General features: G+C 41.0%; 2 long non-coding RNA genes across 4 annotated transcripts; one reads left to right on the plus strand and one right to left on the minus strand.

Moving 5' to 3' along the window:
* Nucleotides 1–6,101: 6,101 nt before the first annotated feature.
* On the minus strand, nucleotides 6,102–24,561 carry LOC142358959 (uncharacterized). Of its 3 annotated transcripts, XR_012761983.1 has the most exons (5): nucleotides 23,855–24,561; nucleotides 22,085–22,416; nucleotides 20,631–20,798; nucleotides 10,296–10,582; nucleotides 6,102–8,218 (listed from the first exon to the last, which is right to left on the minus strand). It is a non-coding gene; the product is annotated as an uncharacterized LOC142358959 (long non-coding RNA). The 3 variants fall into 3 exon arrangements; XR_012761981.1 differs by having other exon boundaries at nucleotides 22,085–24,561; XR_012761982.1 differs by lacking the exons at nucleotides 6,102–8,218; nucleotides 10,296–10,582 and adding an exon at nucleotides 16,694–18,682 and having other exon boundaries at nucleotides 22,085–24,561.
* On the plus strand, nucleotides 8,788–27,414 carry LOC142358958 (uncharacterized). The gene is made up of 5 exons (XR_012761980.1): nucleotides 8,788–8,852; nucleotides 13,098–13,172; nucleotides 24,560–24,664; nucleotides 25,675–25,886; nucleotides 26,555–27,414. It is a non-coding gene; the product is annotated as an uncharacterized LOC142358958 (long non-coding RNA).
* The last annotated feature ends 30 nt before the right edge of the window (nucleotides 27,415–27,444 follow it).

Raw genomic sequence — 27,444 nt, forward strand, 5'->3', positions numbered from 1 at the left:
GTGGTAGGGTAGTGACTCAGTAGGCCTTTGCATCATGCATGAAGTCATTATTTTAAATTTATTCTTCCGTAATTAAGTGTGATGAATGGCTTCGTGCTAAGTCTGACTTTGGCTTCTCAGGAGGGAAATATTCAGGAGAGGGCTTCAGGGATAAGACATTGGTAGTTTGCATAGCAGCTTAAAAAGAATGCTGTCCAAAAGAAAAGCCAGAAGTAAAACAAGGGATGAGGAAGGTTGTAAAAGAAAAAGTAGCTGAACAGGTTATTTTACAATCTAGGAATACATGTGTGATAGAGTTGTGAAATAATTTGTTAGGTTAACTGAGATATATTTAAAAATGGACAAGCCTTTGCAAAACCAGATCTTTTTCAGGTAAAGCAAAAGGCAGCAAACTTTAAACTGTTTCTAAAATAACATGTGTTTTTTCTGGCCATTGCTGGTTGGTCTAATTTTACTTTTCTGAAAAATATGTATCTAAACCTGTCATGAGTGATGAGGATCAGTAGCAGAGAAAGACACAAAATGGAAGCAAATGGACTTGAACATGAGAGAAGAGAAAACTTGCTGTTTCTTAGTAAGTGTTATATAGTATTAAAAAGTGTTGCAAACATAAGAAATTACTTATACCATGTTTGTGCACTTTCTGACACAGACCAGGTAATAGGGCTGCTGGTGGGGTGAACATTCAGGGTGCATAGAGGTAACGGATGAGTTCCCCAGCCTCCCCTTTCACCTAGCACCCTCCTAGCAGTACTACCTATTAAGTAAATGGCGGGCTAAAAGGAGAGGAGGGTGGTTGCCTTCGGTGTGTGTATTAATTTCAGTGCCAAGAGTCTGAGATTCCGAAGGGATATTTCCTTTTAAGAAAATTCCTTTCCTGTCCACCAAAAGGATGAACAATATTCCAAGGTCACTAAGTTTGTTTGGTATCCAGTTTTTTAAGGTTTTAGATACTACTTAGATTTCTAAGAACTGAAATATTAACTTACAGGAGTGGAAATAAGTTGTTTCATACTTTAGAGCTGTGTTTAGCAATTCAGCTGTTATGTGTTCCTCTCCGACTTTGGCTGGAATGGTCTATAACATCTACTAACTGTTTGATGTGCTCTGTTGCTGTCATACCTGTTCTTAGGAGGACACACTAGTGGAATTTGAAATGCTCTCTTTGTCGTTCCCACTGGCCTTCCTTATCAGTTTTAGCAATGAAATTCCATATAGCACTTCAAATATGTTGGGAAAGTCACAGCATTTGAAAGGGCTAGAATCACTGATTGAGATGGGAAGGGTTATAAGTGAGTCCTCAATGAGAAGGCACACTCTTCCTCCCAGGCTGATCCTGTGGATTGTATCTCTGTTATCTGGAGACGGCACCATTAGCACCAAGCCTGGATTCGTTAAGATGAGCTAAGGAAACTGCAGCCTCTGATGAGCCCTGCAATGCAGAACACAGAATCACAGAATCACAGATCACTGTAGGTTGGGAAAGACCTCTAAGATCATCAAGTCCATCCATCACCACCATGCCTCCTAAACCATGTCCTGAAGTGCCACATCTACACGTTTTTTGAACACCTCCAGGGGTGGGGACTCCACCACTTCCTTGGTCAGCCTGTTCCAATGCCTTACCACTCTCTCATTAAAGAAATTTTTCCTAACATCTGTTCTAAATCTCCCCTGACGCAACTTGAAGCAATCTCCTCTCATCCTATCGCTAGTTAGTTGGGAGAAAAGACCAACACCTGCCTCCCTGCAACCTCCTTTCAGGTAGCTGTAGAGAGCAATAAGATCTCCCTTCAGCCTTCTTTTCTCCAGACTAAAGAATCCCAGTTCCCTCAGCCGCTCCTCATAAGACTTCTCTAGACCCCTCACCAGCCTCATTGTCCTTCTCTGGACACGCTCCAGCACCTCAATGTCTTTCTTCTAGTGAGGGGCCCACATCTGAACACAGTACTCGAGATGCGGCCTCACCAGTGCCCAGTACAGGGGCACGATCACCTCCCTGCTCCTGCTGGCCACACTATTCCTGATACAAGCCGGGATGCTGTTGGCCTTCTTGGCCACCTGGGCACACTGCTGGCTCATGTTCAGCCGGCTGTCGACCAGCACCCCAAGATCTTTTTCCGCCAGGCAGCTTTCCAGCCACTCCTCCCCAAGCCTGTAGCATTGCATGGGGTTGTTGTGACCGAAGTGCAGGACCTGGCACTTGGCCTTGTTGAACCTCATACAGTTGGCCTCGGCCCATTGATCCAGTCTGTCCAGATCCGTCTGCAGAGCCTGCCTACCCTCAAGCAGATCAACATTCCCACCCAACTTGGTGTCATCTACAAACTTACTGAGGGAGCATCCAATCCCTTCATCCAGATCATTGATGAATATGTTAAACAAGACTGGACCCAAAACTGAGCCCTGGGGAACACCACTCATGACCAGCTACCAGCTGGATTTAACTCCATTCACCACCACTCTCTGGGCTCGGCCATCCAGGCAGTTTTTTATCCAGTGAAGCACAGACCCGTCCAAACTGTGGGCAGCTAGTTTCTCCAGGAGGATGCTGTGGAGAACAGTGTCAAAGGCCTTACTAAAATTCAGCTAGATGACATCCACAGCCTTTCCCTCATCTACTAGGCAGGTCACCTGGTCATAGAAGGAGATCAGACTGGTCAAGCAGCACCTGCCTTTCATGAACCCATGCTGGCTGGGCCTGATCCCCTGGTTGTCCTTCACATGCCCAGTGACCGCACTCAGGATGAACTGCTCCATAATCTTGCCCGGCACCAAGGTCAGACTGACAGGCCTGTAGTTCCCAGGATTTCAGTATCCAAAAAAAAAAATCTATCCCCTCCTTCAGAGTTTTCGTAAAGATCTTATTCTTCTTCATAAATATTCAGCAGCTGATAGTTTGGGGAGGCAGTTCAAGTGGAGCACGGGTTCATAGGTGGTCTGATGGGCAGCTAGGATTCACAGTTTCGTGTTCAGGCAGATCCTCCAATCCGCTGGCTCACAGCACACACAGGGAGCTGCAGACCCCCTGTTTAGCTGAAGACGCAATTGAAATTCCAGTTTTTCTGCATGAGGGGCCATTTAGCTTCCTGGCCTGGAATCAGGCAAGAGTCTGTTTTTGACAAAACCCATCAATTTAATGCATTCAAAGGAAAGAAACAGAAAACTTTGGGATAGGAGTAGAAAAAGGGAGTTTCTTGGCAGGGAGAGAATGGGAGTTGAGGACAGTTTGAGAAAAACAGTTAGAGAGGTGGTGGAGAAAGTAATGGGAAGGAGGACAGGCACACAGGGCATATAAAGAAATTTCTGAACAAAAAACAGAAAGGTGACTCACGAATATAGGATGAGAGTGTAAGAATCAAGATGCTACTGGGAGACTGCTGCACAGGGTGAAGTTTACTGGAGGATTGCCAGATGTGAAAATCAGGAAGGTCTGTGAGTTTGCTGCAGAGCCGTTTGACTAGATAAACAATATGGATCCTATCAAGCCACTGTGGAGGACTATGGGGGAAATTTTCTCTTCAGACTGATCTGGAATGTCTTCTCCAGGTGGACAGACTTTTCCACCGTAAATGAAACCTTAATACAAACCCCACATTTATTTTATTTTGTGAACACAGCAGTTGCTCCAGAATAAAATCAATTTTATTCATCCTAAAGAATTTGCATGAGTTATGCTAGCATATTTGCCAAAGTATACAGCTCCAATAGAGAGCTATAAAACTTTTTGGTCTTGGAGTGAATATGTAAAAGTTGTGTAATTCTTATTAGTGCATTGTTTTAGTATAAACTTACAGTTAAATGGTATTTCATGTGCCTTTCTGTTTATGGAATTGTTTGGGTAGAAGGACTAGCAGAGAGAGGAATCTGAATCAAGGAGGGGATCTAGGGGATCTCTTTTTCTAACCATGAAAATGTACTTTGTCCAAGCTGAGTAATCCGTAGCCTTACTTACATGCCAGTTTTGCCAAGATGACTGTGCAGTGTAAACATGGTCTACCGTCACATGGTGATCAAGGAATAATCACAACTGTAATGATTAAACTTAATCTATCATGGTGTCTCTGCAGTTTAAAACAACACACCCCTCCCCCAACAGACACCCCCCACAAAACGTTCAATTTAGGTAACCTCTGTTCTCTTTCCTGGGTTTTCCTAATGCACAGAATCTTACAAAAGTTAAGCAATCAGCAAGTTAGACTTGTGGCTGTGTAAAGTGCACTTCTTGTCTGAAAAATCGTATGCCCACAGTAAAGAAAGAATAGCCTGAAAAATGTTGATCTATAGGAAACTGTGAAGACCATCATACTTGAATCCCTGTTTTGAAGTTTGTGTTTTGTTTAAATATTCTCTTTTCTGTCCCGTTTATTATGAGGATAGCCTTGAAAAATAGATTTTTAAATGTTTCTGAGCTTGAGGTGGTCTGAGCATGTGTGACTGGATTGTTTTCACATCTGCTTATGTAGTAGTACACTTCTTAAGCTCCACCACACCCAGCACTCATACCATTGGCACAACCAGCAAAGAGGCTGTGTTACTTGCTTGTGTAGAGCTGATGTAGTGACAGTGTAAATGTCCCTGGATAAAGGAGATTAAGGATTGTGACCTAAACTGTCCCAGCTGTGATGATGCACTAATGCTGCTTAGTGATCAGCGGTGCTTGGGGAAAGGAGGAGGCACAAGCACACTGTTTTTGAAGAGGCGTTCAGTCTTCAGGCACACAGAAGTATCCTATTAGTTCACACTCTACTGTGACTCATGGATATAATTAGAAACACACCGTGTTTATTTGTACCCCTAAAACTAATGAGCTGAACTTACTCCTCCTTTAGGAATACTGAGATCCATCTTGTGTTTCAGTGGATCACAAACGGAGGCTAGCATTTTCATGCTCAACATCATTGTTTACTCAGAAATGTCGTAATTCTCTACCACATAGTAATTCCCAACTCATAAATCAATACAGAGCAGCTTGTTTATCTTGGGAGAGAGGCATCATTTCAGCAGGTTAGGAATTTTGCAGCATAGGGGTTTTGGAAAATGGTGATTACTTGCGACCATAGTTGTTAATGAGTGAATCAGAGTTGATGGGATTTTTTGCTGTGGGTGTGCACTGCATGCAATTTTTGCTTAAAAGCAAATGAAATCCCAAAGCATCACCTGTACATGGATTGATGATACCCTGCAGTCAAATAGTAGTTCCAGTAATGAAATTTTCTCTGCTCTGAGTTTCTCATTCTCTGTTTCTTTGCAGGAAATCTTGAACAATTCTGGTTTTCTCCCTGAATGAAACAGGTACAATTTTCAGAGTTTGAAAGGTATCCAGACACTCCTCCTAACCATTTCTGAACTGTAATTGTCTTAAGATGCCATCTTTTTAAATTTTACTAGTAAAACTTATGAACGTTAGGCTTGGGAGGTAGCCAAGTCATATTCCATAAGGATGACATACAATGTTTATCATATATTTGACTAGTGATACACAAGTATGGGAATTAAGGTAAAATGCTGCATCATGAAGACCTGGATCATGAGGAGGCTGGTGAGGTTTAGCAAGACGTTTCAAATGTAGCTGTTTTGAATGACCACTTGGAATTAGACTCATGTGAGAAAGTTGTGTCTGACAAACAGATTTTCACTATTAGATCCCAGTGATATGAAGCTTTACATCAGCATTCAGTGTAGGCTTTTTTCCTCCTTTGTATGTTATCATTTAGAAAATAAAGGTGCATTTTTTCAAGTCTTCACTTTTCAGAATTTTTTCCACTTTTTGTGATTGAGACTGATTATGTTGGATGTCAGTACATTCCTTTTTTTATAAATATGTGATTTTAAAATGGAATACATTACAGTGCTTGTTTTAGTGTAATACAACTACTCCAACCATAAAAACAGTTTGTTCCCCCAAGATCCAAACAAAAAAAATGTGTTCTGTATTTACTTCATGAGTTCAACCGCAAGAAGTTTGACCTTCACTTAATTTGCATTTTCTCCATTTGAAAACATCCAACATCCAACACATTCATCTATCTTGTATTAAAACCAAAATAGATTATTTTTTCAGTATGTAACACCTCAAACTAATACAAGTGGAGCATTTTTATTTTCTGTATAATGCAACAGCAAAATTCTAATCTTTCCAAAATCTAGAGAAGAGTCTTAATTTCAGGTGGCAGTAGATTCTTTAATTCTTTAATTATTAATTCTGTATCTTTATATCATTCTTCATATCCCTCCAACTTAATTTAGGTTATAAAGGTTGAGGGAGCGGTTACAAGACAGACTATTGATTGTGCTGGTTTATACCATCTGCAGATTTATCTTCCTTAGTTTTTGATACCAGGAAATGGTGGGATCTGGAAATCCAGAGCACTGACCATAGAGAATATGGGTTTCAAAAAAATCAGGCTAATTTTAACAAAATACAGAGTTGAACTCTTCAGCAGTGCCAACTATTTGGGGCTCCATGCAGAATCAGTGGAAGTCATCGGTCTGTATAGCTGCACACTGAGAAGAAAACCAATAAACCTGTGATTTATTTTTCTGAGAGTGAGCAGTACTGATTAAACCAGCTTCCTTGACATCCTTGCACCTCAGTGCATAGGACTGTGACAAGAACAATGGAAACGGAAAGATCTTGCTGTGAAGCTCGTGTAGCTTTATTGAACGGAGTATTTATTGAACTGGACTAAGGGATTATGAAAAATTTCGTAAAAGGTCTTGAAGTAGGGGGGGGGCTGAACCCCGTGATCAAACTTGCTAGTGTTGCTTCACCCATTTTTGTACTCTTTTGTATTCATCTGGGACCTTTGTAATTCTGGAAGCCTCTTAGATGTTGCAGTTTGCACAAACTCCTAAAGAGTGCAAAGATTAGCAAAGGCTGGCAAAGAATGATCTAAAAATATCTGTCTGTTTCTCCAGTGTAACCTCAATGACAAGCTCAGCATCATTTTGAAACCACAGGCCGTATCAAACCACAAATCATAACAATCTGAAGTGGTTCAATATATGGCTGTGTCTGGAAAGTCAGGAAGGTCCATAAGGCCGTGTTTAAAAGGCATTTGAACACCTAACTACTATTGCCGTAAGCCTAGGTTCATAAAGTATCTTTGAACCTATGCTTTTGCGGTTCTTTTATCTAGCTATGAGTTCTGCTTCCAAACAGTAAAGTCCCCAGAGAAGCAGTCTAAATTGAAGTTCTCTCTTCACACATAAAAAAATCCCTGCCTGTAACCTGCCCAGCTGTAGATGAATGTACAAAGGGCTCTGCCATAATATGAGGAAGTGCAGGTCTTCATCTACCTGTGTATGTGACTTGGCTTCCAGAGCTCAAAAAACCCAAAATGTTGAACAAGAATTAAAACAAGGAAAAAGGATCGAAGTGCCTTGCTGCTGCCTGAATGTCACAGCCCCACTTCTTCTCCCATGGAATTGGAGAGGGAGGCTTCTGAGAGACTATCTACCAAAGAAGGGTATACATGGGAAATAATCACTAGAGGTGCTGAGGAAAGAAGAGAGGGTTAAGCGTTAAAAAAAGCACCATGACGGATGTCTGGGTGGATGTGGCTTCCTGAGCATATAATGTGGTCAAGTATACCCGTGTTAACCACTGAATGACAACATGCCAACATCCTTGACACCAGAGCAGGTGATTCCGGAAGGTGCTGCATACCCTGGAGCTCCCACTGACCTGGTGCTTTTCAGGGTTCACTAAGCACCAGAGAATGCTGGCTCAGGATTTGATCTATGGCCAAGCTGATTGGCAGCTGTGAAGACAAACGAAACAGGCTGGTTGGAGTGCCAGCTGAGTACATCAGATTTTGAGAAGGGTAAAGGTATACTAATACTTCTAGTCCGAAATTAATCTAAATAGATCTAAAATGATTTATTCCAGCTACCAGGGGAATGCAGACAGCTGCATGATATTCTCAGATTTCCTGTTAGAGGTAAAATGAATGACTACAAAAGGGAGAAATCATCTGTTTGGGGTTTTTTAAGGGTGGGGAGGCAGTTACATATTGCAATAGGGACATTTTTCCAGCTGAAGCCTCCCTTATTTGGAATTTGTAAATGTATTTGTCTCCTCCTTTCCACACAGCTGGACAAGTGTGTTGTCTCGTGGAATAGGAATGATCACCCATACTTGTCCGGACAGCTTTAGCCAAGCATTGCCTTTGAGCTGCAGTATTCCATGATGCTTTCATCTAATGCATAACAACTGGAAAAAGAGAACTTGTATTAGAATGTTATTCTTAAATATTTGCCTAGCTGAGAAGATGCTTTTAGAAAGTTATGTTCCATATGCTTGCTGAAACACGATAAGTAAACCAGAAGGGAGGACAAGTTATTCCACAAGCAGCAGAACTAATGCAGCCTGATTTCCTCTAAATCTGTATGCTCTATCACCCAACACCTCTCCCAGCAATAAGCCAGATTCCCTTCCACTATCCCACGAGATCTGCATCTCAGTAACTTGAGATCTTCCTGTGCTGGCAGTGTTTCCAGTTCAGCACTTGCCTCTATGTCCCTGCCTTTTTCCCTCCTCTCCCATATTTCTGAGGTGAGGGGAGACACACAAGCTGGAGTCAGGAATGAGTTAACGAGCTCAGCAGTGCCACGTGCTGATGGGCCAGCCAGTGCACATGGGACGAATGGCTCGCCATCCCATGCCAAAGAGAGCTGGGAATAGCTGTTCCCCCAGCTTTGCCCTCAGTAAGGGTGCCAGATTTTATTTTCTCTCTGGGTAATTAGATATCTTTGAGATGTCTAGTTTTGCCACACAGGCTGAAATGGATCAACTGGTTCAAAAGTGAGAAGAAGCAGAGACTGAAAAAGCTTTATTTCTTGGGCAGGTATGCCGATAATACTGGTAAGAATATCTGCCATTCAGCATTGATAGGCATAGCATAAGCTATTTGAGACATTTGGATGGCATGTAATGATTTTAGTATAAAAACCAGCAAAATGAAAAATAAAGAGTAATCTACCAGAATTGGGTAATTCAATGGGTATGAAGTTTAGCTTAAAAGCCCACAGGCTGTCCTCTTGTGCCATTGAGCTGGAGGGTTCATTTGTAAATTAGTAAATAGACTCAGTGTCTGCTCTTAGTTCCTTAGTCTTAATTACATGATGTATAAAGAAAAAAATTCAAGGTCTACAGATCCTTTTCTTGAAGATTTTGCCCTCTTTAATAAAGGAATCAAAACTATGTCTGATTTCCCAGATCAGCTATTATTTAGGACTGGATAAATGTACTTAGGTTTTGGAAAGTCTTATTTATTTTCCATCACCCAGCCATGCCAACTATGTCCTAATAAATAAACATTGGTATATGCAGTCATTTTTAAAAAAAGCTAATAGATTGTGTCTATGGGAGTTATGATGTCATAACCACATTGCATGTGTTATTATCACGAGATCTTCATCTACAGAGGAAAAAGAGAAGAGTGCTTTAACCTTTTAATGAATACTAATCCCGATTCTTGTATGAATTTATTTCCTCCTATTCTCTGTAATATTTGCCGTCACTTCATATAAGAAAATGGCTTATTTCAAGTCCTTTCTACTATATCTTGCTAGGATTTAAAATTTGACTCCTGTGTTTTATATAATCCACATCACTGCAAGTGATGTAATTTGATTACTCTCAAGAGATCTTTTCATGTTGATCACACTGAGAGAGCTTTCTTCATATGTCTAGGGCAATTATATTCAAGTCTCAAGAAACAAGACTGTATGCTTAAAAAAGTGGCTATTTTAAATGGATCCAAAAGTACAAGCTACTCAGTACAAGTAAACACCATGTAATGGAAACATAAAAATAACTAACTTGAAAATTTCAAAATTATATACGCATTTCTTACAGGTCACAGAATAAGTTTCAATGATTGCTGTTACCGTAGTTACAGACAAAATGTACTTCTGATTCAGTTACTTGTTTATGACAAAGTTACTTAATAGACAGCTGTTTGCCATCAAAGGAGTTAAAAATTATGGAGAATTAAATATCTATCTATCTATCTATCATATATATATCTATTTATTGTGGAGAGAATTAAGTATCTATCTGTTTCAACTAAGATACTCAATTTGTTCTCTGAATAAGACTACTACTCTGTGCAGGTGAAAGATTCTGAGTGCTTTTTCTAATGCTCAGACCCCCTGTTTTCTGCCCTGCTTTTTCATTTTGTACCAAATATTTTCTGTTTGGCAAATGGATGGACCACCCATGTCCATTGTGCCATTTTAGTAGCCTTTAGTAGTTGTTGTCTCTACTCATTATTACCTTGACTTACTTGTAAGAGAGAGGGCAGCCACTTGCTCTGTCTGCGTCCGAAGACACTCTTCTGCGTCCGAAGACACTCTTCAGAAACAGATAGATTTTACCACAACACATGACATTATTCCTTTATAAGGTCTCCTCCTAGGTTTTGTCACTTGTATGACAGATTGCCAGATTGCTCATCAGTCTGAGGATCTGCGCTGCCTGGTTGTGCCAAAGTGTTTTCTGCCTCTCTTCTCCAATCTTGGGAGGATTCAGCTTTAGCAGTCCATTAAAAAGTGCAAGGGTAAGGCAGATAAGCTGCAAGAAAAAGCACAAAATGAAAGGGGACTCCTGAGAGGTGATGCAGAGACAGGTGCAGTATAGAAAGTGTGAAAGTGTAATTCAATACAATGACCTTGTGCTGCTCCTCTGTTTTTTGTAGGACCCAGAGCACGCTAATACACCCTCAGTCAGTATCTCTGCTTTTCCATGACTCCAGACCATAGCACAGAGTTGCTGGCCTGTGAAATACAGTGTACCCTATAACTGTATATCTTAGGTCTGTTTTGTGGGGTTTGGCTTTATTGATTACTGAATAACAATAATAGAACATAAATCTTGGACTAAGCTTTCTCCTCAAGACTCTCTATTTCCATGATTTCCTGTCTGCAAAACTTCCCACTGCCTCCAACCAGAGTCTTACTCTCACCTATAAAACACAGATGAATTACCTGTAGGATCACTGAACCCCAAGGGACCTCTTGTCTTTCCTGGTATTACAACTGAATGAATCTGATGATATCAGCCATTTCAGTGGACCAGTTTTTAGATGTTTTCTGAATCTTCACATCTGTCCTGTGATGTCCATTTTAAGCAACACCAAGTTAATACATAGGGAGCTAAATGGTGAGGCTTCTTCCATTGCCCTTATGGCAGTATATGCTGTATAATCTTTCTGAGAAGTTTGGGCTTGCAGCTGGTTTATTTAAATATATCTAAGACTAGGGCAAAGTTCTCTGTTAAACACCCTAAGCTGATAAATGTTAAAGTGGTAAAACGCTAAAGTGAATTGGTCTGGGACGAAGTGTCTCCAAACACTTGGTAAAGTCAGAATTGTGTTTCCATCGACTGCTGTGTTTTTCTTACCATGTGCTGGCAAAGAGTCTGTGGCTGTTTCAGCATATCCTGTCTCTTGATCAAAAGCAAAAGCTTGCTATGGCCTATACATTGTGCAGAAGTCCTCCCAACCATTCCATAAATCCTTTACATTTTTTCACAGGCAGATGGTTTACATTTTCCTTTCTCTGTTATATCTGTGTTGGGATAAATTCTTTTATCTTACAGTGACTTCAACTGAAAAATAAACATCCATCCATTACACTGTGTTTCTTCAGTTGAGAAAGATTCTGCAAAATGCTCTTTAAGCTTATTACCTTTGCCTTAGAAATCTTAGGACTATATAAACCTCTTTGACATGAAGTATTCATTGTAGGCTGTATAACAGTGTACAATAAGTTAAGAATCAATGACAATTTATGTGGTATTCCGACAGTGCTTCCCAGCCAAAAACATCAAAGGTGGAGGATAATATGTTTTCTTGACTTTTCTGGGCTCAGGAGAAATAGCAATATTGATGTGGCTGAGAAAAAGATGATTCTGTTCCTTTCCTATCTGCTGCTCTGAGAAGGCTTTCTTTGTTTTAACATTATTGTAACTTCTTCAGCCAATGCTGCCTAGGAGAAGTAGGTGTAAACCCCATGCAAGTCACTCATTCATTAATTCAACAGAGGGTAAACACAAAGTTTGGGAGGCAAACTCATATCATTTGCACTAGTTTGGCTTTATCCTGATATTCTTGATAAGAATACTGTTTTGTTACACTAACCCGAGGTTCAGTTTGGCTTGTCAGTCCTCGGATGTCTACATTTATAAGTAAGAAGGGTACCATGGCTTATGGTCACTCAGAGACTGATACTGTGCAGGCATTGACAGTATTTACATCTACTTTAAAGCAGCAAATAATTCATTAAACGTGAGTGGAAAGGGCACAATTAACACTTCATCATTTCTTCCCTTCTTCCTATCTCTGTATTTCCTCTTTAAGGGGATGGGGGCGGGGGGTGTCATATTCTTTCCCATTGCCCTCACAGACCATAACATTGGCTCAGCATGGGAGGGGGTGAACAGCTGCACGGGAGCAGGAATGAATCGCCAAGGCTGAAGGAGGACGCTAAACTTTAAAACCGCTGTTGCCACTAGAAACATGTAAGATGAAATGACACCCTCCCTGGTACCACAGAGCTGAAGAACATTTGAAAAGTCACGTGGTGACTTTCTTGCCTGTATATATCACATCTCCAGAAAGCACAGAGCTGGCTGCAGCAATAAATCCAACTGGTGAAAAATTCCAGCTTTTCTCTACATATTTTTCATTTCACTTTAGTTGAAAGGTTTATTGTTGAACTTTAAATGCTTCACTTTGAATGTAGAGTTTTGTAGACTTTTCTAATTCCTTATTATTATAGTATATATTTTAAAGTTATTTTATTATCTCTCTGTTCATAATTACTTTTGTTATTAGAATTACAGTAGGTATTTCTGTAACAAGTGTATTAAATTTTACTCAATAAGTCTGTTACAGATGTTATGAAATTATATTCAGGTATTTCACTGTTCGTTGTTTCTAACTGATATTAAAATGACTGTATAAAATTAAAATGTGAACAACTTAAAATACATTTCAAAATGAAAGTAATTTTGAAATTATACAGTCCAATAGTTTTTAAATGTTTCACTTCAAATTAACTCAAAGTGTCACTTTCATATTTCTCAGCAAAATTAATGCTTCCTGTTTACTGCTGAAGATATAGTTGTATTCCGCCGCAGCACTGGAGCAAGATTTGTCTCGGTAGGTGTGCTAACAGCTGCACCTATGAACTTCTGTCTACAATTGGAAAGAGTAAAGCTATGGATTCAGCCTCAAGCATGCCATCTCCATTTTGAGAGGCTCTCGAAGACTCGGCAAAGCAACAATAGAGTAAAATTAAACAAATAAATAAAAACCAGAAGAAAAAGCTGCAATACCAGATGCAAACCCCTAGTACTATTTTAGTACTTAGAATCATAGAATCATAGGTTGGAAAAGACCTCTAAAATCTTTAAGTCCAACCGTCAACCCAACACTACCACACCTACTAAACCATATCTCAAAGTGCCACATCTACATGTTTTTTGAACACCTCAGGGATGGGGACTCCACCACTGCCCTGGGCAGCCTATTCCAATGCCTGACCACTCTTTCAGTAAAGAAATTTTTTCTAATATCCAATATAAACCTCCCCTGATGCAGCTTGAGGCCATTTCCTGTTATCCTATCACTAGTTACTTGGGAGAAGAAATCAACACCCTCCTCACTACAGCCTCCTTTCAGGTAGTTGTAGAGAGCAATAAGGTCCCCCCTCACTTACAGCATGTGTCGCTGAGCTACTTTGTGATTACCTATTTTGCTGGAACCTAGCAGGGTCTCCCCTTACACAGCTTTTCCTTGTTTCGCCAGACAGTCCCAGTGGATTGCATGGTCAAGATCTGATTTTTGAGGTGACTGGAGGGGGTGGTCCTTTCTGTATGATAGGATCCTTAGTTAGCTCTATGTGTGCATTTTCTCATACTTCACTCATTTTGTTGTGGTAATCAATTTTACACAAAAGAGAAAAGATAAGGCACTTTTGGAAGCAACCACAGAGACTTTCTAGGTTAACTAGAAAGGAGCGTGTTTGCATGAAGTTTTTAGCATGAAAGATGTAACATTAGACCTTTACTAATTTCTCTTTTGGTGTTTAGGCAACGATATTCCTACATGTATTAAAACACATAATGTGAATAAGTGAGCAGACGTTCAGAATTTCCTCTTTCTTTTTCGCCCCTCCTGTTGGATGTCTCTTGTTCCAGTTCTCTGATTGTTTGGACCATTCCTGGAATTCTTGGTTTTGACTTAAAAATTCCAGAAATGTTGTCTTGCTTCTCATGTTCCTCTTTCTTTTGCAATTGCAAACAAAAGCACTTTGCTGACACCATTTACAATATGGAATAAGAGAATCTTTAAATGGCTGTAAACAGCTGTTTTTCTTTTAAATAATCAAGTATGTGCAAAAGATGTGGCATTTTGTAAAGGTATCCTGAGATCTATTTCAGGATCAGCCAGCAGAAAAGTAATAATGGATATATGCTTACAGCAGCGTGATGCTAAACTTTTAAAAAGGGGTTCTCAGAAATTCATGCTGTCTCAGTTGGCAGTATCTATGACATTCCTCAGTTAGAGATGCATGGATGCCTTCCTTTTATCTATAAAATTCACACTTCACAGTGCCTTCATCCCATACTGCTTTCCAATTCCAAATGTGTCACTCAGTTCCCACCACAGTACCTCCTTCCTCTTCTGCTAATTTTGGGACAACAGTCAGGGCAATGGCAAGTGTTGGTGTGGCAAGCCACTACACCAGCCACACTGGGTACCTTCAAGTTTCTGCATGTCAGGCATTTGTGTGTGATTAGATACCAGTTCTGTGGCAAGTTTGATGGTAGATGATGCAATAGGCTTGTTTAGGTTCCTGAGTCTTGCCAGTTGCTTCAGACTGCTGGTGAATATCATTATTTCACAACTGCTACATAGATAGAGTCACAGAATCATCATAGAATGGTTTGTGTTGGAAGGGACCTTAAAGATCTTCTAGTCCAACTCACTGTCATGGGCAGTGACCCCTTCCATTAGACCAGGTTGCTCAAAGCCCTATCCAGGCTGGCCTTGAACACTGCCAGGGAGAGGGCTTCTGCAACTTTTCTGGGCAACCTGTTCAAGTGCCTCACCATCCTCAGAGTAAACAATTTATTTCTCATATCTAATCTAAATCTACCCTCTTTCAGCTTGAAGGCGTTAACCCTTGTCCTATCCCTACATGCTCTTGTAAAAAGTCCCTTTCCAGCTTTCTTGTAGGCCCCTTTCAGGTACTGAAAGGCTGCTAGAAGGTCTCCCTGGACTCTTCTCCAGGCTGAACAGCCCCAACTCTCTCAGCCTGTCCTCATAGGAGGGGTGTTCCAGCCCTCTGACCATTGTTGTGGCCCTCCTCTGGACCCATTCCAACAGGTCCATATCTTTCCTGTGCTGAGGGCTCCAGAGCTGGATGCAGAACTCCACATAGGGTCTCATCAGAGCAGAGCAGAGGGGCAGAATCCCCTCCCTCGACCTGCTTACCATGCTGCTTTTGATGCAGCCCAGCATTATGTTGGCTTTCTGGGCTGCAAGCGCACATTGCTGGCTCATGTTGAGCTTCTCATCCACCAGTGTCCCCAAGCACTTCTCCTCAGGGCTGCTCTCAATCCATTCTCCACCCATCCTGTATTGGTGCTTGGGATTGCCCCAACTCAGTTGCAGGACCTTGCACTTCACCTTGTTGGACTTCATGAGGTTCACACAGGCCCACTTCTCAAGCCTGTCCGGGTCCCTCTGGATGGCATCCTTTCCCTCCAGCATGCTGACTGCACCATGCAGTTTGGTGTCATCAGCAAACTTGCTGAGGGTGCATTTGATCCCACTGTCTGGGCCACCAACAAAGATGTTAAACAGCACTGGTCCCAATACTGACTCCTGAGGAATGCCGCTCATCACTGGTCTCCACCTGGACATTGAGCTGTTGACTGCAACACTTTGAGTGTGACCACCCAGCCAATTCCTTATCTGCCGAGTGGTCCATCCATCAAATCCATTTGTCTCCAATTCAGAGGCAAGGATGTTGTGTGGGACAGTGTCAAATGCTTTGCACAAGGCCAGGTAGATGCCATCAGGTGCTCTTTCCTTGTCCACCAATGCTGTAACCCTGTTGCAGAATACTTGGATGATAAAGATTTTGAGTTGCTGTTTGGTACTGGATATATAAGTGACATTTTAATGAAAGTTCAGGCAAGAAAAACTGGTGGCTCTGCAAGTGGAAGATGTCTCCTAGACGAACTTTTATCTTGGCCTTATCTTCCCTGTGCTGTGGTAGCACCTGGTCCATTGAGCTGTGAGGTGCAGGGGTAGTGGGGAACCTATCCGATAAAACCCTCTGTGATGGTAGCAAGGCATACAGCATGGCAACAGAGATGGCAATAACAATAAACGCAGTTGCTGGGCAACAGTCAGCTTGGTTGCAGTTTCAGAAGGACAGTCATAATGTTAAAATGAAGCCACCATTCCCCATGGTGAAGTCTCTAGTTCTTGCCTATTATGATGACATTATTTTTTTTAGGGATGAATGAATTTGGGGAGAGTACTGAGATAATTCTTGGGATGCACTCCAAGCTTCATTATGTCTGCTACATACTACCCACAACAAGGAACCATTAAGATATTTGAAGCAATCTCAGCTTGTCATTTGATGATACAATAAAACATGCTTATGCAACTGAAGTATCTATTACATGAGTGAAGGAGAAGAGTAATTAAGTAGTATAACAAAAGTGGCATGCTGGCAGGTATTTGACTCACTTTTTTTTAAAATACAATTGCGTTAACTAAACTCTGAAAATATCCCCATTTTGAGAAATAAAAATGATCAAAGTGAACATACACAGTTGTTCTATGCAGAGATAGAGCCCTGCATAGCTGCATTTGCTCCAGCGTGTGTTCTGGAGATATTTCCCCTAAGATTCTGTTGAAAAATTACTCATTGTCTGAGATTGTCTAGCAATAGGATTGATCCATAATGTACAGAATGTGAACAGAGGGAAGTAAAGAAACTTGAGAATGGAGTAAAACACTGTAACATGGTTTGCAATACCATTCAAACAGAATTATTTAAGGGAAACTTAATTACCAAGGGGAAAGTGACAGAAATCAGGAGCGGTAGGTCCTGAAAGGGTAGTGGAAGGGGTAAGATGAGGGCAGATCTTTCTTTGGAAGGTATATTGTCCACTGTGCCCTATGTTGCTTTTTCTGTTTGACAACATCTTTCTGGCCCAGAGAAGCAGCAGTTAAATACTGTACACCCATATAATGTCATATTAGTTGCACTGCTGTCTATACTTGTTTCCTGACTAGTCTGCACCCACTCTGTATCTTATGACAGTATTGGCCAGGGATCACGATCCAGAGACTTGCAGAAAGAACTCAGTTGATGTAAGGTCTGTGTTTTGCCCTTTGTGCTTCCCAAATCCAAATGGAGACAAGATGTTAGAGTTCAACATTTGAGATTTCCATGTCTTTTGAAATGAGTTTGGAAAGATTATTGTGAAGGATTGGGTTCCGATATACTTTTGTTTGTATCCAACCTTAAGAAAGAAAATACTCTCAGCCCTAACAACAAAAATATGAAAAGGAGAATAAGGATGAAGGAGAATAGAGCCACATTTGGCAGAAGGGCCAAAGGCTGCACTTGGTGTTATTAATGTTTTGCAAAGTCAGCCATCCTGAGAGTAAACAAACTCAGAGCAAAGAAACTGGAGTTTTTCAGATCATGGCTCATGGCTCATGTTATCATGATTCTTCAGCTCCATCTATGAGTTTTGTGAATCCCAAAGAGCTCCTCACACAAACACGGAGTAAATGGTGCCTTTGAAGAGTTCAGAATGAGCTATATGCCTAAACATGTTCTTAGGGCCTAACCCCTGGGTTAGCAACATGTTAAAGCGAACAGAGAGGAAAGCGTGGTGGACAAAAGGGATGAATGTAACACAAAGTGATTATTTCTGACCAGTGCTTTTTCATCCCTTACAGAATCCACACTGTTCTTGCATGTCAGTATAGAGCAGAAATTAATCTGAGAAAATGGGATACATATGTCTAAATGAATGTAAGACAAGAAAGGTAATACTCTTTGTTCAATGTAGGTGAGGTATCTCAGCTTTTGTCTGTGTGATGTTTCAGGGAAATGTTTGCTGAATATGCTTTTATGCAATCCTTGCAAAATAGGGTTGTCCCAACTACATGTTGTGGATCATCTTAACTTTGAAATATGTTATATCCAGTTTGATCAAAATGCAGAGAAATGGGAGTATCAACAAAATATGAATTGTGTTACTCTACACAGTGGTCTCCAAAAATTTGCTGAGTAGGAGGCCAGTCCTGGTGTACTTTTTGCCAGCTCTCAAATGACTTTCAGGTCTTCCATGAGTCATGCCAAAATAATTCTGCATTTTTATACTTCCACTTTCCTTGTTACTCATTCCTCTGCGTTTTGAAATGTCTTGATTTATGGAAAAATACTTTATTTAGGCTCAAGGTAGCTATAAACTCCAGAAGTTGCTGAGATGTGAAGCCATGTACTGTCTATTCTGAGATTCATCTTTGTGTATCAACCACAGGAGGAAAAAAGCCTTTGTTGTGAAGTGTCTGTTTATAACTTCCGCGATGCTATCAACTGAAGTGGAGTATGGAATAGCACTCATCTGAAAGGGAAAGAGAGCACTTTGTTATATTACAGACAGAACACTTCAGAGTTTGCTTTTTATTGGCACAGGCACTATTTTGAGCACATGGTGAGGGAAGAAGTCATGCAACGAGGGACTGAGGGAATATTAAATGAGCAGATGGATTGAGGGGGTGCTTGAAAGGGGTAATCAAAACCAGGAGGGTTTGATATTTCAGAAAAGGAAACACTACAAAGCATAGACTGTTCATCCTGGACATCATTTTGAGCATCCATAAAATGGGTGTGGGGTTGGTTATAAAACTTGAGCTTGCTTGAAAACCTTCCAATAGCTTCCCATGAGGTCCCCAGAACAAAAGTGATTTTAAAATTCCTTTTTGTAAGTGAGCCCATGATAATCCTAGTATAGTTCAGCTGGACATCTGCTTGGGCTTTGAGGTTTTATCTCTTCCTCAGGATCAGCTTCAGGGGGCAGGACACGGATCTTGTGGGATCCAGTTTTTAAGTTCTGGTTAAACTGCAGTTGTGATTTTAGGGTTACTTCATTGCCACCAGGACTGACCCCAGGGAAGAAAATAAGATGCATACAAGAAGTTAGGGGCAGGAACAGAAAATGTGTGGATATGTCTGACTGTTGTCCGTTACTGTTATGCAAGAGCCCTTTTTTTTGTCACAGTACAGGAGCCTCCCCTGGAAAGGCCTCTGTCCTTTTTCTTCATTTTGCCACGTACTTCTCTAGATCTAGGCATTGTGGCGATGTAATGTTGAGACAGGACGTGATCCCCTCCTTTCCCCAAACCATAAGGAAATACTTGATCTGTGCTGTGGTCTCTCCAGAAACATGTGTAACTGATATAAGGCCAAGAGTGGTGTGTGATGCTAGCAATAAATCCTTGAAAAAGAGGGAGATCTAGTGGCATGCTGGTAAGTAAAGATGGATGTGACACTGAGTCAGTATGATACCAGAGCACTAAAGGAAGTATAGTGAACCAAAGAGGTCCTTCAGGATACGAATGAAACCAATCTGGGACAACTCTGGGAAAAGTGCCTTAAGGACAAAAGTTCATCAAAAATACACCAAACATTTTTCTCTCCAAAACCTGAGTGGATTATACAATTTCCCAGAAGCTGCTAGCTGACAATGTAAGAAATAGTATTGGTAGGTGATGTAGACAAGCTATAAGAGAAGGACAGGTGGCTTATCCAGTTTGTCGTTGAACAGCTGCTCTCTCTCCACGCTGAGTCCCTGAAGGCAATTTTCTAAAGCCTGGCTGACTGGCTGACAGAGTGAGGTCCAGTCACCACAGCAGATCATCCCAAAGGCTTGCCAAGCAGTGGGGTCCGAAGCGTCCTGGGGCCACCCTCCTTCTGAGTGGCTAGCACTACAAAACCATGCTGTCCCCTAATGTCAGCATCGAGCTCCTCATAGCCTGAAGCTTTGAGTGTTTTCCCAGAACGTATTTGCTTTTTCCTTGTTATTTGTTTTGGTTTATCTGCCTGCTAGGCTTCCCTCTCTTCTTGCCTTGCAGCTAGATTTTCTAATTTCAGACTGAAGAGTGTGGCTAGAAGCCTGTTTCTGTACTTTATTGACATCATTATTTCTGTTTTCAGTACAAACTAATAACATATGTTGCATGCACCCAAACATTCTCAGGTTGAACTTGCCTTAGCCTTTGGTTACTTTTTCTTTTTTTGGTGGGAGGACTCTGCTTCTGTCATCCCTGTGCCAGACATAAAGAATTTGGGAGCTATCTTTTTGTGACATGTCTCTCTGTATCGCATAGAGATTTGATCACTTGATGTTGTGGATTGATTATAAGTGGCACAAGTTCCCCATCTTGACATTCTAGTAAAACTGTAGCATTCCTGCAGCTAGACTCTAATCAATCAGAAATTATCCCTTAAATAGGCTGGTGATACAGCCTGCTGCCTTCTAAGCCCTGCGGTTTTCTACTATTTCTCCTTACCTTGCCAGGAGCTGGGACTTGTCTTCTCACTGATCTTCATATCACCATCTCCATCTTCCTCAGAAGTGCATCCTGACTGTGCTCTCCTAACGTTTTTCCAGTAGCTTCTTGGAAACCACCGTAGCACACTTAGGATTTAGTGGCGTGGATCAGCTTGCAGTCCCATCTCTGCAAAAAGAAAGATCAGAAATATTTTGCCAACTCTGTTCTTGTTACTGAGCTATCATCAGAGACATCTACTATATCATTAGTCCTGCAAGAAGCTCTAGCTTTTGTAACTATATTTTTTAAAACACTAAAATACAGAAAAATGCACAGAAGTGGTTTTTTTTATCAGTAGAAGGAGCCATTCAGAGGCTGATCCACATCCTTTGTTCTGTTATGACCTTTTCTGGATCAAAGACAGGGTCTAGTAGCCAGCAGCATTATTGTTTTACACACATTAATTTTAGGTGAGATCTTTATTTCTATCCTATTTTGAGTAGGGACATCTCCTTTCCATATCCTATTCTATGTCACATTCTTTGTAGGAAAGTAATTTGTACAACAGCACAGGGTACATCCCCTCCTCACGTCTATGTGCACAAAAGATTTACAGATAATATTTTGTAATTCATGCATTTTGAAACAATTCCATGACTTCTGTCATGTACACGTTTTCTTGTGCCACGTTGCATGCCACCAAGTACAGAGATTTGCCAAAAAATTTCAAACTGTTTGCCAGCCCATCGTATAGGCTTCGTTAGAGATCTTCCTCTTTTTTATCTAAATGAATCAGTTAGGAATCAGATGAGGTCAGATTTAGGGTTTGCTAAAGCAAACCCGGCAAGTAGGAATGGAGAACTGCAAAGAGATTGCAGGCTGCACAAAGCCAAGAAAACTGTTCTAAACAGGCACAGTGCTCCGAGATGCAAAAACAACATACTAAAGGGTTAAACTGGAGACCTGCTTTATTCCATTTACAAATCAGGCTCAAGCCTTAGTATGTTTCTGCCAAAGGTCTGCCAGAAAGAGGCCTTGGAAACCAGGCTCTCTAGAGTCTGTATGGATACAGAGAGTTCTGGCCAATTTGATCACAAGTTGACACGTAGCCACATTTTGCAGTGAATCACAGGTTTGTTGGACTGATTCGAGGAGTGTTTTGTGAATTTCTTAAAGAAGTGTTTCTTGCAAAATGTAATACCCCGATTCTGGGGATAAAGACTACCTGTAAGCTTTAAAGTTGTTGAAGTCTCAGGTGTTTAGTTCTCTGCCAGCTGGTGAATTGAATACCAGCAATTTTCAGGTGTTCTATAGTCTGACTGGTTTGATGAAGATTTTAATAGGAAAAAGTGTGTGAGTGAGCAATTGTCCTCATTTCTCAGTAATTCTGGAAAATTTGACACATCACAAAATGTAGCAAACATCTTGGTTTATAAGCTAAGAGGCCAGATTTAAAAACAATCTGTCAGTACCTGAAGGGTTTGTTGGTTTTTTTGATGATTGATGATGATGATGATGTTCATGATGATGAGCCAGTGGTGCTTGCTGTAGATGTGCAGTAATAATGCTCTGCTGCAGAGCTAACTCTCAGCACAGAAAAAGCAGGCAATTTTTCTAGGACAGCGGGGCAAGAAAGATTGAGTTGAGGGAGACAGATAGGGTGGCCCAAAAGGAGTGAATCTGTAGAGCAAAGCAGTTGGTACAGAAGACCCACTCCTCAGAGCGTATGCATTTCCAGGGAGTTAACTTCAGATTAGCTGTGGTGTCCTGGACCTCTCTCTTCTGTTGCCTGGCTGGCACCTGCCTAGGGTGGATAAAAAGGTTGTTTCCAACAGGAATAGCCATTGCTCTCTCTTCTGCTATCCTTGTGGTAACAGGAGAGTAAGCCAGACACTCTAAGGTTCTGCTTATTTCCCTTTCAGCTCCCCATGCAGCTCTAGGGCTAAAGTAAGCTTTGTGAAGCATTTCCTGTACTTGGCTGTTGCAATCTCAGGCTTGATTACCATCCAAGAGCCCTATCTGCAACAAAAGCAGATGAAACGAGAGGAGACACGTGTCCTTGGTCCAACTTCATTGGTCCAACACCATGGGTGAGAGATAGTTTACAGTATCTCAATATGTCAGTTTCTCAAATTTAACTTGCTATTCCTTCTAGAGAGCTGATAAATCTCAGTATGACTAGCACTCAGGGGACAAATACCACATTCGTGGTTCATTTCAGTGAAGCTGCCAAAAAGTACAACACTTCACAAAAAGAACCAACAACTTGGAAAACACCACCATCATATTAAGCAATACCAATCTACTGACGTTTAATGCCATTTAAAAAAAAATCCACTTGCAAGTTATCTCTGGTCAACTGTTTACTCATTTTCATACAGTCTCACCAGGCACAGGCCTGAAAATCTTGGCATATTTGGAGAAAAGCTGATACCTATTCAAGTTCTTTTTAAGTGCAGTAACAATCAGAAAACATCAAACTTCACAAAGGAGAAAGTTAAATGCAATCTGGAATAAAGTTTTGCATGCTGCAAATGATTCATGCATTCACTCATCCTTTTCTTATTAAATCCTTAAAATTTTTTTTTCAAAACTTCATTCCAAGTAAGAGTGCATTGTTACAGATTTTTTTTCCTTGCTAAGCAAACTGGTGAAAATGTGATACACTTCTTTCCCACATATCCTCAGTTGCAAGACTTGGCTTATCAGTCCTATTGACTGCCTGCTACACCTTAGAAGCAAACTGATAGTTACCAACTATACAAAAAAATAATACTGATATAACTGCAGCCTCCTTAATTCTGGCTATCGTGTAGTTTTCATCTCCTACTTATACTCTGAATAGTGGTTTTCATATCTGCTGTGGTTACTTCTTGGTCACTTTCCATAGCGTTCTGTGGATCTCCTCCCGTTCCCTGGAGATGTTCTCCTGACCCTCCCCTCCAAGGAGGTGGCTCTCCCTTGTATCGTACCTTCAAACAGGGCTGGAGGCCTCTCTCGCTCCTTTGAGCACCCTGAGCTTCTAGGAGTGAGTCTTCTCCAGCTCTGAGTGCAGCTCTGCTCACTGGGCACATGGATCATCTTTTTAACACCCAGTTTTATGGTTCATCACTACCTATTTTACCCATACCATTTAGGGATTACTCTGTTGTCCTCCACGAGCAGAAGTACCAAAGAAACAATCCAGCTTTGCCCCACTTGCTGTCTTTTCTCTGTTGATGAGAACTGTTGCTCCTACCCACCATTTGCTGTGTAGATCCAAACCACCACATTCGTACATAGTTCCATAGAGGCAGACATCAAGGCCCTGGCAAAAAGTTCACAGCTGGTCCATCGAACGAGAACAGAATTTACAAACAAATTTTTGCATGGTTTGGTAGTCTGTAAGACAGAGGATTATCAGTGGCCTGTTGGTCTGAAACACTGAGGAAGACCTTTTAATCAAAGCACAAGGGAAAAATTACCTCAGTTACAGTATCAGACATCATTACCAATAACAGCAATTTTTCAAGCATGCTTCCCTACGTACACTTTTTTAATTAGATGCATGATTCTCAATGGGGAAAGCACTTTACTTGCTCACACAGTGGTCACCACGCAATCACACTTTACTCCAAACTATTAGTCTGAGTTTTCAGTATCATGTTTTTTAATGATGCTCCAATGCTTGGTCAAATTTGATCCTTTTGAATTGGAAGTCTTCTCCACATTGCCTTTCTGTACTGGCCAGTTAAAACAATCTTGTGAATACAAATACAGATCCATGCTCAGTTGCTGCTGTGCCAGCTTGTAAACCTTATATCCACTGACAGATCTGTTCAGGGAGTATATGAATTCTCTTTAGGACAGAAACATTGAAACAGAGGTTTTGATGGTGGGTTTTTTTCTATTATTATGGAAATGAAACCTTGTTCTTTCAAGTCTAATTCCAATTACTTGGTAACCAGTACCACTTGTGTTGACTGATATTGAAGATATATACTCCATGAAGGAGGACTTCAAGTATGCAACCTGTGCCTGCAGGAAAGCTGAGGATTTCTTCGCCATGTCCGGTATGAAGTTACGGTCCTCAAATGCTCATGCTTTGCTCTTGTGTGTTGCACTTACCTGCAGCTATGCTAACTGTGTATGTCCACCTATAGCTCACATTTCTTACTTCAGATGGCTGGGAAACCTAAAATATCCACTAAATCAGACCTTCAGAGCAATAGTAAAAGTTTGCAACTTCAGTATCTCCTGTGGAATAGCTCCTGCCACAGATACTTCCAGGCATTACATTTTCAGCTCTGATATATTATTGTCTCTGTTAAAGAAGGAGAATAAATGATGCAGAGCAAATTACAGCTCATAAAATGAGCAGACCCAGTTAAAAAAAAAATAGGGATTTCATGGATGTAGGTGATGCACATTGATCCCTCATGCCTAGAAGAAGCATTGGTTTGACTTTGTAAATACAGAAAAAATCAGGTGCTCCCCAAAACCTGAAGACGAAACATGATCTACAGTTCTGTTAAAAACAATGTTTCAGGGGTGCTGATCATCCCCAGCTCCCACTGTTGGAATTACCACACATGCTATTACTCAGAACTTCACCAATTAACTTGAACAAATCACTAATAATGTGATTTAGGGAATCATCTTTCAGCCTAACAATTATTTCACATTGCTTAAATATGACATTATCCTTTTTCTTAGCATTCAGTATATATAATTTATGATGACATCACAGTATTTTTTATGAAACCAATACTATTAACCTGAAAATCTTTATGAACTTTAAGGATAGATCATTGCTGTATTTTGCTAATTGAAATTTTATGTCAAATTTCCTGGCAAACTGCCAGATGAACTGTCATCTACCTTACTGCACCTTAATGAATAGTGGATCCCATGCTGTTATATATGACCTTTTTCTGTTGTTAAAACTTAGTGGGCACCAATGGGACTTTGAATGGCTAGTGAGCATGGCACAGACCCCTTTGACCGAAACAAGATAGTAAAGTTTGTCAGCTGCTTTGGTGTCCTTCAGAGTGACAGAACTGTCTGACTTCTTTTATAACAGGTTATTTGTGTCTGCCTTCAGAGGTGTACCAGAGGCTTCTGCTGACTTAAATACAAGCTTCCTGTTTCCATCCAAGGTCAGGATTCAGGCTGATATATGGCCTGAACAAATGACTATGCCTGACATGCTGTGGCCAGACCACCTGTCCTGGCCCAGGATCTCCTGCAGCTTCGGCTTCAGAAACATGTCATTCAGACATCTTAACTCAGCAAGTAAGTTCAGCGGGTTGGTGAACTGTAATTTGTACAACAGAAGCCACTCGCATTTTTTGTACTGCCTGCAAAGTACTTTTCCAGTTCAAACACGTGAGTGCACGTGTTCCCACCATGAGGGGAAGCCACAGTTGTGGGCTGCTAAGCCTTCACCCATCAGCCACTCTATAAAGTAACTGTTATAAATTATTTGGTATGAAAAGGTAGTTAAACAACACTTTCAAAATGTTTATTGTAAGTTGTAACTATTGTGTTTTTATTATGTGTTAATTGAGGAAAGGAACAGGTGTGAATTCTCCACTGCAAACAAGAGAAAATACAGTACTTTTTATGGATATGAACCATAAACTTTAAAACATATCCTGCACCATTAAGGACAACCTTCCCATGGGGTCTGCCCTACGTACAGGATTACGACTGGGCAGTTCTGCTTGTTGTCACAGATGTGGAATGAAATGTCTCACAGTTTTGATTTTGCCTCTGCGTTTTTTTGAGGGTGGGTGAGTGGATGAGCATGGTTTTACTGAGCAATGTGGAGGGTGTATAAAAAACGTTTGGAAAGCAGAGTACTGAAATCCTGCCTAATTTTCTCCAGCGTCTGGGCTTTTGCCTTAGAAATACTGGTGCACTTCTATGATTTCTCCTTCTCCTCAACTCCTTCTTTGCAGCACTGTCTTTTCTTGACTGATCTTTCTAGAAGCTCTTGATTGTTCATCTTACCCAGTCTTCATAGTGTGTCAGCACTCCCACAGCATGGAGCAACTATGAGGACTGGCACAACAAACTGCTTCCCAAACCTACCGTGACAGTAAGAGGGAAAAGAAACTTTGCTAAACACTGGAAAACATTTTCTGTGAAATCTTTTAAGTGACATGCAGCAGGTCATACTTATTTGAAAGCAGTTAGTTCCGGACTGCTGTGTATATGCAGGTCCAGCGACCACCAAGAAGTTTGTTGGAGACTGGTGTTGAAGGAAGGGGTTAAAAGGGATTTTAATAGAAGTGGCATTACCTAATAGTTGCTGTGCATTTAAAAAACTGATAGTGCTTATCTATTGTTTAAATTAACTGAAACAGAGAGTCTTGCATCTCCATACAAAGGGGTTAGTTTCTGATAGGGGCTGGGAGTCGCCTAGAACCGGTCAAGACTGACCCTGCTGTATGGATGGGAGCCAGGAGAGAACTGAGTCTGCGCAGAAACAAAGGTCAATCAGCAGACACCGTGATGAAGAGGATGGGCCTTCATCTTGGGGCCCCCGACGACCACCACTAGGAGGCACTGCGGAAGTGCAACTGGGAGGAGTCTATGGAAATTACTTCTTGGAACTAATTATAATATGGAAATTATTTCTCGGAACTAATTTTGATATGCAATGAGGATAGATGCATATGTATAGGTGTATTGGGAAATCTAAGGTATATGTAATATTTGATTGTATAAATTGAAGAGACACGTTGCTGCTCGGCGCGCACGACTTTGGTGGGACTACCCCCCGTGCTGCCCGGCGCCGAATAAACAATACCTACTTTACCATCTTACAGTTGTGGAGTCTGCTTTC

Source organism: Opisthocomus hoazin, chromosome Z (assembly GCF_030867145.1).
Source record: "Opisthocomus hoazin isolate bOpiHoa1 chromosome Z, bOpiHoa1.hap1, whole genome shotgun sequence".
Taxonomy (NCBI): Eukaryota; Metazoa; Chordata; class Aves; order Opisthocomiformes; family Opisthocomidae; genus Opisthocomus; species Opisthocomus hoazin.